Below are 12,459 nucleotides of genomic sequence, written 5' to 3'. Positions count from 1 at the left end.
GCTCACTGAGTCTGTACATTGTCAAAGCTTTCCTTATTTTTGGGTCAGTCACAGTGGTCAGGTATTCTGCCAATGTGTACTCTTTGTTTAGAGACAAATATTCTAGTTTGCTCTGTTTTTTGTAAATAGTTTCCAATGTGTCAAGTAATTATCTTTTGTTTTCTTACGATTTGGTTGGGTTTAATTGTGTTGCTGTCCTGGGGCTCTGTGTGGTCTTTTTGTGTTTGTGAACAGAGCCCCAGGACCCGCTTGTTTAGGGGTTCATCTCTCTGTAGGTGATAGCTTTGTTATGGAAGGTTTGGGAATCACTTCCTCTTAGGTAGTTGTAGAATTTTACGGTTCTTTCCTTGATTTGGATAATTAGCAGGTATCGGCCTAATTCTGCTCATGTATTATTTGGTGTTTTACGTTGTACACAGAGGATATTTTTGCAGAAATCTACACGCAGAGTCTCAATATGGTGTTTGTCCCATTTTGTGAATTCTTGGTTGGTGAGCAGACCCCAGACCTCACAACCATAAAGGACAATGGGTTCTGTAACTGATTTTTTTTAGTAGATCCTAATTGTTATGTCAAATTATATGTTCCTTTTGATGGCATAGAAGGCCCTTCTTGCGTTGTCTTTCAGCTCGTTCACATCTTTGTGGAAGTTACCTGTGGCGCTGATGTTTGGGCCGAGGTATGTGTAGTTTTTTTGTGTGCAACGGTATCTAGGGCAACGGTATCTAGGGCAATGGTATCTAGGGCAAAGGTATCTAGGGCAACGGTATCTAGATGGAATTTGTATATGTGGTCCTGGCAACTGGACCTTTTTTGGAACACCATTATTTTTGTTTTACTGAGATTTACTGTCAGGGCCCAGGTCTGACAGAATCTGTACAGAAGATCTAGGTGCTGCTGTAGGCCCTCCTTGGCTGGTGACAGAAGCACCAGAGCATCAACAAACAGTAGACATTTGACTTCAGATTCTAGTAGGGTGAGGCCGGGTGCTGCAGACTGTTCTTGTGCCGTCGCCAATTCATTGGTATATATGTTGAAGAGGGTGGGGCTTAAGCTGCATCCCTGTCTCACCCCATGGCCCTGTGGAAAGAAATGTGTGTTTTTTGCCTATTTTAACCGCACACTTGTTGTTTGGATTTAATAATGTATGTTTTTCCCCCAACACAACTTTCCATCAATTTGAATGGACCCTCATTCCAAATTAAGTCAAAGGCTTTTTTGAAATCAGCAAAGCATGAGAAGACTTTGCCTTAGTTTTAGTTTGTTTGTGTGTCAGTTAGGGTGTGCAGGGGGGAATACATGGTCTTTCGTACGGTAATTTGGTAAAAAGGAAATTTGACATTTGCTGTATATTGTTTTCACTGAGGAAATGTACAATTCTGCTGTTAATGATAATGCAGAGGATTTTCCCAAGGTTGCTGTTGATCCATATCCCACCGTAATTTGTCTCCACATTTGTGGATTGGGATGATCAGTCCTTGGTTCCAAATATTGGGGAAGATGCCAGAGCTAAGGATGATGTTAAAGAGTTTAAGTATAGCCAATTTGAATTTGTTGTCTGTATATTTTATCATTTCATTGAGGATACCATCAACATCACAGGCCTTTTTGGGTTGGAGGGTATGCATTTTGTCCTGTAGTTCATTCAATGTAATTGGAGAATCCAGTGGGTTCTGGGAGTCTTTAATAGTTGATTCTAAGATTTGTATTTGATCATGTATGTGTTTTTGCTATTTGTTCTTTGTTATAGGGCCAAAAGTGGTTTACCCATACATCTCCATTTTGGATAGATAACTCCTCATGTTGTTCGTTTAGAGTTTTCCAATTTTCCCAGAAGTGGTTAGAGTCTATGGATCCTTCAATCACATTGAGCTGATTTCTGACATGCTATTGCTTCTTTTCCCGTAGTGTATTTCTGTATTGTTTTAGTGATTCACCATAGTGAAGGCGTAGATTTAGGCTTTCTGGTCTCTATATTTTTGGTTGGATAGGTTTCTCAATTTCTTTAATAGGTTTTTGCATTCTTCATCAAACCATTTGTCATTGCTGTTCATTTTCTTTGGTTTTCTGTTTGAAATTGAGAGGTCAAATATACTGTTTAGATTTTCTTGTGCCAAGTTTTCATTTACAGTGGAATGTTTTGTCCAGGAAGTTGTCTAAAAGGGATTGAATTTGTTGTTGCCTAATTGTTTTTCTGTAGGTTTCCACACTACATGCCTTCCATCCATCGCATGTCTTAATATTATTCAGTTCTTATTCATGCCTCATGATTGAGTACTGTTCTGTTCAAGTAGACTGTGATTTTGCTGTGATCTGATAAGGGTGTGAGTGGGCTGACTGTGAACGCTCTGAGAGACTCTGGGTTGAGGTCAGTGATAAGTAGTCCACATTATTACTGCCAAGAGATAAGCTATAGGTGTACCTACCATAGGAGTCCCCTCGAAGCCTACCATTGATTTTGTATCTCTCTCGCTCTCTCGCTGGTATGATATCTACCCTAGCTTCCTCCATGGTAAGACATTTGACTATAAGATCCCCTACACCACTGTGCTACGTCTCTTTCTGCTACCACACAAGGATCAGAGGCAGATGTACTTCTGGTGCGTGTTTCAATAGTCATCATACGTAAGACCTCAAGATTGTATACAATTTGAATACAAACGTCTGTCTGTCTCCCTCTCACCTTCTCCCTCCCTCCCTCCCTCCCGCCCACCCACGTACCCCTCTCTCTCTCTGTAGATTCAGTCTAGACCCACCCATTAAACAGGGGCAGACATGTTACCACTTTCTCATCCTGCTCTTCTCCAAGGAGGAGGACCTCAGCCTTTCCCTCAACATGACAGAGTGAGAGAGAGAGCGAATGAGAGAGAGAGAGAGAGCGACTGTGAGGGGAGGCAATGGAAATATAAGAGTATGAGAGAGGGAAAGAGAGAGATATTATACTGGTATCCCCTGTACATAGCCTCATTATTGTTATTTTATTGTGAAACTTTTGTTTTGTCTACTTTAGTTTATTTAGTAAATATTTTCTTAACTCTATTTTCTGAACACTGCATTGTTGGTTAAGGGCTTGTAAGTAATCATTTCACGGTAAAGTCTACACCTGTTGTATTCGGCGCATGTCACAAATAAAATTGGATTTGATTTCTAAGTGTTTGGAGAAGGAATGGTAAATGTTAGAAGAAATCGATCAGATTAGATACTGAGGTTTATATTTCATGCTTTTTGTATAATTTATTTATGTTTGTCTTCCCCTCTCTCTCTGTCCTCGCTCTCTCTCCCCTCTCTCGCTCTCTCTCTGTCCTCGCTCTCTCTCCCCTCTCTCGCTCTCTCTCTGTCCTCGCTCTCTCTCTGTCCTCGCTCTCTCTCTCCTCTCTCGCTCTCTCCCTCTCTCTCTCGCTCTCCCTCCCCTCTCTCTCGTCTCTCTCTCTCCTCTCTTTCTCTCCCCTCTCTCTCACTCTCCCCTCTCTCTCTACTCTCTCTCCTCTCTCTCGCTCTGTCTCTCCTCTCTCTCTCTCCCCTCTCTCTCCCCGCTCTCTCCTCTCTTGCTCTCCTCTCTCTTCTCTCTAGGGAGGAAGTGGAGAAGCGTTATGGGGGGAAGCTCAGTAAGAACATGTCAGGTTCCCTCTATGAGATGGTCAGCAGGGTGATGAAGGCTCTGGTCAACAGGAAGATCACCGTGCCAGGAAACTTCCTGGGGTAAACACTCTCACGCACACATGTTTACACACACACACACACTCACACGCACACATGTTTACACACACACACACACACACACACACACACAAACTTCCAGGAGTAAAGAGGCGATAGGACGGCCAACTGCTGCGCACAGCCAGCGTTCATGTTGCTCTGTCTCTGTCACACTCTCCTTCCACTCTGAAATACAACTCTAACTCTCTCCCCTGCAGTCCCAGTGTATAACGTGTTCCTACAAAGCGTGGTCAGGCCTGCTCTACCCTCTGTAGAGGGGTTTCGTCCACATACACAAGCCCCCCCGTGCACCTGCGCTTCCCAGGAGGTGCTGTATGCCTGTCATTTGTCCATATGAGACATTCAAGTGTCCCCTTTTTGTTGCTGTTCTTTCACTCCTTTATTCGCAGGCCTACGTTGGACGACAAAGTGAACGTCTACTTCCTCTACTCCTTCTTCATCCATCCATCCAGGTGTCGGTGTGTTAACTTCGCCAGAGGCACCACCACCACCACCACGCGCTCCCTCGACTTTGAGATCGAAAACCAAGCAGGGCACCGAGTTCACCCTTCAGCAGCATTGAGAGGTGACGGATACACACGCGTACACGAAACGCACACACACACACACATACACTTCTACATACACACACCTTTGTCACGTCTCGTCTTTCACTCCATTCTCTCTCTCTCTCTCGTTCTACCTCTCCGTCAGAGAGGAGTATGGGAAGCTTTTTGACTTTGTGACCGCCGAGAAGCTCAGCATCAAGAACAGAGGGTTCAAAGAGGTAAACATCTCACCTGTTCACCTGTAAACTACACTATTTCACTCTTTCATTAGATGTGCTTTCATCCCTTCATCCGCTGACCTGTCCTCTCTGTCTCTCTGTGTTGTGGTCCGGTAGAAAAAGGTTGGTCCTGTACGGAGGTGTTGGTTTGGTTTTAAACTGCATGGCGTGTGATTTGGGAGAATGTTGTGATCAGGATTGGGGGTGTTAATTGCATTGCCTTTCTCTTATGGAATTGTGAGGGTGGGAGGGAGGAGTCTAAATCTGTGTGTGTTATTACTGATGATATAGCAAAGTAACACCTAACTTGGTAAGTGAGACAACATTTTCTATTTTGTTCACTGTGTATATTTCCCAAAGTTAGTTAGCATCTTTACATGGGTTGTCTGCGTTTTACAACGAATGATATTGCCTTGTATTACTACAGTACTACTATGTATTTACTATGATACTGCTGTGTATTTACTATTATACTACTGTGTATTTACTATGATACTGCTGGGTATTTACTATGATACTACTGTGTATTTACTATGATACTACTGTGTATTTACTATGATACTGCTGGGTATTTTTGTCCTGTCAGGGTATGAAGGGTAAAGATGACATGTTGGAGGACTCAGACGAGGACCAGCACGATGCTGTGGGTGAGTGAGCGAGTGACGAGTGAGTGACAGATATTGCTGAGCGATTATTTATGTAGTTTCGGTTTGATTATTAAAAAATAATCAGTTTAGATAATTTTTGTAAATATTAAAAGCACTATGCATTATGTGGATTGAACTAAGTAACTTACTAAACTAAGTAACAACAGAGAATAAAACAATGAATAAAAGTCCCATGATGGTAGTGTCTGCCCATTACTGCTTATCACTTATTAACCATCATTTATTCACATTACTTAACGTTAATAAAATATTTCAGTTGTTGTGTATATTACATTTGTTTTATTTTATTAGTTTGTTATTTCATTTACAAGTCATCTCATTTCTATAAAGCTGCTGCCTATGCTGTCTGACAAAATCATTATTTTAGTAGTTCTTCATTGTTAATAAGTCGTACTTTTCTGGCCATACTTTTACTACCAACTATCAATCACTTATATCATGTATTTTTTTAATTACCTTGCGAAGCAACTGCTCTCTATCCCTCTCGATAGCGCATTCTTCTATCTCTTCTCTCCCTCTGGTGTCTGTCCTGACCGGACAAGTAGGCGCGCAATGTATTATGGTCATTGAAGTTATTTACCATGTTTTCTGTACTAAACAGTGTAGAATATTGGCCTGTTGGAAACTACAACTCCTTCATACATCACACAGTTTGGGCTTGACCTGATTTATCTCTAGAGTAACTGCACATTGGGATCACAGAAAAAAAAAACGGAACGAAATGGAACTCAAATAATTGAAACGATGTCAGTGAGAGTGGTGAGTGACAGGAGGCAGGGCCAATCACAGTTGTTTCTCTTGTCTTCAGATGAGTCTTTTAACCCTGGAGAGGAGGATGATGACATAACGGAAGAGTATGTATTAGTTTTCAATCCATCACTCCCTTATATTTACCGCTTTTTTTCAATGTTTTCATCAGTCAATCTCTTTCACTTCCCCCTCTCTCTTCTCATCCTGCCTCCCTCTCTCTGACTTGCCTCCTTTCTTTCACTTCCCCCTCTCTCTTCTCATCCTGCCTCCTCTCTCTGACTTGCCTCCTTTCTTTCACTTCCCCCCTCTCTCTTCTCATCCTGCCTCCCTCTCTCTGACCTGCCTCCTTTCTTTCACTCTCACACGTTCTCTTTCTCTCACACTCTCTCTCTTTCTCTGTCTCCTCTCTCAGGTATGACAGTAAGGCGTCAGCCAGTGACAGCAGTGCAGAGGGGGGAGACAGTGACAGAGAGAAGAAGAAGAGACCAGCCAAGAAGGCCAAACTGGTGAAGGAGAGGAAACCACGCAAGGTAAAGGAGGGAGGAATGGAGGGAAAGAGGGAAGAGAGGTAAAACTGAGTAGCTCACCTGAAATGAACCCGTCTTTCCTCCATTCCTTTCTATCTCTCAACATCTCTCCTCCTCTTTCCTCTCTTTCTCTGTCCTTCCTATTTGCATGTTCTCTCTCTTCACCTCTGTTTTTCTTCCTCTTCCCTTCCTCTCTCCCTCCCTCTTTTCTCCCCTCTCCCTCCTTCCCTCTCTCTCCCCAGAAGAAGCCGAAGGACAGTGGCGCCCCCAAGAGGCCGATGAGCGCCTATTTCCTGTGGCTGAACGCCACTCGCGATAGCATCAAAGCAGAGCACCCTGGGATATCATCACAGAGATCTCCAAGAGGGCTGGGGAGATGTGGAGCAGAAAGAGGTGTGAGAGAGGGAGGGAGGGAGAGAGAGGGAGGGAAAGAGAGAGATACCACTATTGCAATTGTCCTCCTTTCATCCTTCCCTCTTGTATTTCTTTTGCTCTCCCTTTCAATAAAAAAATGTAGTTCATTATAAAAAATGTAGTTCATTTCTGACCTTTTGACTATCTCTTTCTTTTTCTCTGCCCGATTCCTCTCCCTCTCTTTGTCTCTCCCTCTCTCTCTCTTTGTCTCTCCATCTCTTTGTCTTTCCCTCTCTTTGTCTCTCCCTCTCTTTGTCTCTCCCTTTCTCTCTCTCCCTCTACCCTTGTCAGTCTGTCTGTCCGTCCGTCCGTCTGTCCGTCTGTCTGTCCGTCTGTCTGTCTGTCTGTCTGTCTGTCTGTCTGTCTGTCAGGAGTGGAATGAGAAAGTGGAGGAGGCGAAGAAGGACTATGAGGGAGTACAGGGAGAGTGGAAGAGGATCCTCTGCCCCCTCCAAAAAGTTCAGTATCATGTCCCCGTTAAACACCTACATACTACACTCTTACAAAAAAAGGTTCTGGATAGAACCAAAAAGGGTTCTAATGCTTGCTTCATACAGTGCATTCGGAAAGTATTCAGACCCCTTCACTTTTTCCACATTTTGTTACGTAGCAGCCTAAAAAAAAGGCAGCGCGCTTGAAGTTTGCCAAAAGGCACTCAAAGGACTCTCAGACCATGAGAAACAAGATTCTCTGGTCTGACGAAACCAAAATTGAACTCTTTGGCCTGAATGCCAAGCGTCACGTCTGGAGGAAACCTGGCACCATCCCTACGGTGAAGTATGGTGTTGGCAGCATCATGCTGTGGGGATGTTTTTCAGCGGCAGAGACTGGGAGACTAGTCAGGATCGAGATAAAGATGAACGGAGCAAAGTACAGAGATCCTTGATGAAAACCTGCTCCAGTGCTCAGGACCTCAAACTGGGGCAAAGGTTCAACTTCCAACAGGACAACGACCCTAAGCACACAGCCAAGACAACGCAGGAGTGGCTTCGGGACAAGTCTCTGAAAGTCCTTGAACCCGATTGAACATCTCTGGAGAGACCTAAAAATAGCTGTGCAACGACACTCCCCATCCAACCTGACCGAGCTTGAGAGGATCTGCAGAGGAGAATGGGAGAAACTCCCCAAATACAGGTGTGCCAAGCTTGTAGCATCGTACCCAAGACGACTAGAGGCTGTAATCGCTGCCAAAGGTGCTTCAACATTGTACTGAGTAAAGGGTCTGAATACTTATGTAAATGTAATATTTCCGTTTTTTAATATTTTATACATTTGCAACATTTTCTAAAAACCTGTTTTTGCTTGGTCAGTATAGTGTATTGTGTGTAGATTGATGAGGAGAAAAAGCGATACAATGACATTCAAAAGGAAATACAATGACATTCAAAAGGAAATACAATGACATTCAAAAGGAAATACAATGACATTCAAAAGGAAATACAATGACATTCAAAAGGAAATACAATGACATTCAAAAGGAAATACAATGACATTCAAAAGGAGACAAATAATTAGTAGGAAAACCTTTTGTCATCATTTTGATGTCACCAGATTGACTTTAGATACAGTACAACGTTAGCTAGCTAGCTAAGATTGAGGAGAGGCCACCGGATTGTTAGCTCGCTAACGTTAGCATTGCTAGCTATTTTTGACAAACTTTGCTAGCTAATGACAACATTGCAATATGTGAAGTACTTTTGACGACATGATAATGCTGGCAAAGTTGTTTCCTACTAAATATTTGACTACTTTAGCAATGTCATTGTATTTCCAGGCACAGTAGTGTAATTTAGACTAAACAGTAGTTAGCCTCTGTCCAGAGTGACTGGGTTTATCACCACTTTAGGGCACCACTATGTCACCGCCGAGTGACGGAGGTGCAACCTATGAATATGAAGAATGCACTACAACCCTTTTTGGTTCTATCCAGAATTTTAGTTTAGTTTAGATACAATTGATGCACTACTTGTATATAATTTACAGTATATACAGTGCCTTGCGAAAGTATTCGGCCCCCTTGAACTTTGCGACCTTTTGCCACATTTCAGGCTTCAAGCATAAAGATATAAAACTGTATTTTTTTGTGAAGAATCAACAACAAGTGGGACACAATCATGAAGTGGAACGACATTTATTAGATATTTCAAACCTTTTTAACAAATCAAAAACTGAAAAATTGTGCGTGCAAAATTATTCAGCCCCCTTAAGTTAATACTTTGTAGCGCCACCTTTTGCTGCGATTACAGCTGTAAGTCGCTTGGGGTATGTCTCTATCAGTTTTGCAAATCGAGAGACTGACATTTTTTCCCATTCCTCCTTGCAAAACAACTCGAGCTCAGTGAGGTTGGATGGAGAGCATTTGTGAACAGCAGTTTTCAGTTCTTTCCACAGATTCTCGATTGGATTCAGGTCTGGACTTTGACTTGGCCATTCTAACACCTGGATATGTTTATTTTTGAACCATTCCATTGTAGATTTTGCTTTATGTTTTGGATCATTGTCTTGTTGGAAGACAAATCTCCGTCCCAGTCTCAGGTCTTTTGCAGACTCCATCAGGTTTTCTTCCAGAATGGTCCTGTATTTGGCTCCATCCATCTTCCCATCAATTTTAACCATCTTCCCTGTCCCTGCTGAAGAAAAGCAGGCCCAAACCATGATGCTGCCACCACCATGTTTGACAGTGGGGATGGTGTGTTCAGTGTGATGAGCTTTGTTGCTTTTACGCCAAACATAACGTTTTGCATTGTTGCCAAAAAGTTAAATTTTGGTTTCATCTGACCAGAGCACCTTCTTCCACATGTTTGGTGTGTCTCCCAGGTGGCTTGTGGCAAACTTTAAACAACACTTTTTATGGATATCTTTAAGAAATGGCTTTCTTCTTGCCACTCTTCCATAAAGGCCAGATTTGTGCAATATACGACTGATTGTTGTCTTATGGACAGAGTCTCCCACCTCAGCTGTAGATCTCTGCAGTTCATCCAGAGCGATCATGAGCCTCTTGGCTGCATCTCTGATCAGTCTTCTCCTTGTATGAGCTGAAAGTTTAGAGGGACGGCCAGGTCTTGGTAGATTTGCAGTGGTCTGATACTCCTTCCATTTCAATAGTATTGCTTGCACAGTGCTCCTTGGGATGTTTAAAGCTTGGGAAATCTTTTTGTATCCAAATCCGGCTTTAAACTTCTTCACAACAGTATCTCGGACCTGCCTGGTGTGTTCCTTGTTCTTCATGATGCTCTCTGCGCTTTTAACGGACCTCTGAGACTATCACAGTGCAGGTGCATTCATACGGAGACTTGATTACACACAGGTGGATTGTATTTATCATCATTAGTCATTTAGGTCAACATTGGATCATTCAGAGATCCTCACTGAACTTCTGGAGAGAGTTTGCTGCACTGAAAGTAAAGGGGCTGAATAATTTTGCACGCCCAATTTTTCAGTTTTTGATTTGTTAAAAAAGTTTGAAATATCCAATAAATGTCGTTCCACTTCATGATTGTGTCCCACTTGTTGTTGATTCTTCACAAAAAATACAGTTTTATATCTTTATGTTTGAAGCCTGAAATGTGGCAAAAGGTCGCAAAGTTCAAGGGGGCCGAATACTTTCGCAAGGCACTGTATAACGTGGGATGGTTTCCCAGACCCAGATTAAGCATACTGCTAGACTAGAAATAATTTCTAATTGAGATTCTCCATTGAGCATGCTTTTTAATTGAGGACTAGGCTTAGTCTGGGTCTGTGTCATCGATTATCATGGAAGAGTTTTGCTGATCACAACACCAAAAGGTGCATCATATTTGAGGTATTTGTGTCTGAACGTTTGCTTATTTATCATGTCTTGAATATAATCTCTTCCTCTTTTTCACGTGTTCAGAGTGAAGAAAAAGAAGGAAGGGAAGAGTGATGAGAAGAATAAGAAGGGGAAGTCTGGTGGAGGGAGAGAGAGAGGGAGACAGGAAACGACAGCTTTAAGAGCAGGGAGTTTATCTCCAGCGAAGAGAGCTCCTCAGAGTCCAGACAGTGGCACGGGCAAACGCAAGGTGAGGACACACATGCACACGCCCCATGCACACACACACACTGTACTTCAAATGTAAAACATTTTGCTACAAGTATGGCATTTCAGACAATTGTTTTGTTTATTCATGTTCACGCCTCTTCTTTTCCCCTCTCTCTTTCTCTCTCTCTCTCTCCCCCTCTCTCTTTCTCCATCTCACTCTCTCAGGGTTCAGATGAACAAGAGGAGGAGGTGGCCTCGACCCCACCCAGTTCTGACTCAGGATCAGACTGAGGCGTGTCTGAGAGGAGAGAGAGAGAAAGAAAGGGAAGGACGAAGAGAGGGAAAAGAGGGCAAAGTGTGGAGAGGGGTTGTGAACTCTCTACCGCCCTCTGTTCCTCTCTCACGCTAATTATATTATATTTTAAAGTACATGAAGCAAGTATGAAGATAAATACCGACGTATTCAAAAATATTCTGTCCAGAAATTGTAAAACTATCCCTCTTATCTTAGGAAGCAAAATACCGTATTTAATTATTTTAGCCCAGTGCAAAAATCCCATAACCTGACCAGTGATGACTATATTTCCCAGCTACACGTGCATGACATTGTCTGTCGGTTTAGGCTGTGAACAACTCAGGTAAAACCCCTTGCCTACTGTGAAATGTAGTTTTCCAGAATATTACTAAATGAAATATTATAAGTAAATGCTCTGACTGGCTTAAATGCTGTCTGTCATATACACATGTTCATGCACACACACACACACACACATAAACTACCATTTGCTGTTAGCGAAGCACAATAAACATTCTATGGTTATTCAATGTGGTTTAGAAGGATGTGTGGTGTTGGACTGAGTTAGAGTAGTGAAGAGGGATGTGGTTTCAATATGCCACGGTGTGGTCAACTATGAGAAGTGAGAACGACGGTGAGGACAGGAGAGAGAGATGGATGGAGGAGGCCTGTCTTTTAAGTGTCGGTGCGTAATCTGATACTGATGACAAGCGCTCGAAAGGAGCACAATCTCCTCCTGCTCCCTCGCTCTCTTTCCAGCCATACTATCAATTCTCTCTCCCCTCTACTTCTCAGCCAACCTCTAAATCTATTTCCTTGTTCTTTCTCTCTCTCGCACTCCATTTTGTTCTCCCTCTCTCTGTTTCTCTGCACACCCCTCTCTCCAACCACACCATCTTCTGTATATGACAGTTATATTGTTTATCTACGACACTTACTCTCTTCTCTCTATACATTAGCCCTAGATTGATATATATTTATACAGTAGATATATTTTGTTTTGTCACACACACCGGAGAGATGCAGTGAACTGTGTTGTTTTACAGGGTCGGCCTTGCACATCGACAGATTTTTCACCTTGTCAGTTCGGGTATTCAAACCAAACATTCAGTTACTGGTCCAACATTCTAACCGCTCGGCTACCTGCCGCCGTTTCCATCATGCCCTTTGTTCTTTTTTGCTGTTTCTCTCTCCCCTTATCATTGTCTGTTCTCCATCCCCTTCTCCTCCGTCTTCTGTCTGTCCTCTCCACCCCCTCTAGCCCTCTCCTTCCTCTCAGACCACTTACTAGGTAATCTAATTTAAGGTGTGGATGAGTTTTA

The 12,459-nt window shown here is 42.7% G+C and overlaps 1 pseudogene; it reads left to right on the top strand.

The window, feature by feature from the left end:
- Positions 1-733: 733 nt before the first annotated feature.
- LOC139374418 (FACT complex subunit SSRP1-like) lies at positions 734-11,660 on the top strand (annotated as a pseudogene).
- The last annotated feature ends 799 nt before the right edge of the window (positions 11,661-12,459 follow it).

The sequence above is a fragment of the Oncorhynchus clarkii genome, chromosome 19, assembly GCF_045791955.1.
Source record: "Oncorhynchus clarkii lewisi isolate Uvic-CL-2024 chromosome 19, UVic_Ocla_1.0, whole genome shotgun sequence".
NCBI lineage: Eukaryota > Metazoa > Chordata > Actinopteri > Salmoniformes > Salmonidae > Oncorhynchus > Oncorhynchus clarkii.
Note: the sequence above shows the minus strand (reverse complement) of the source record. Positions and strands in the feature narration are given on the sequence as shown.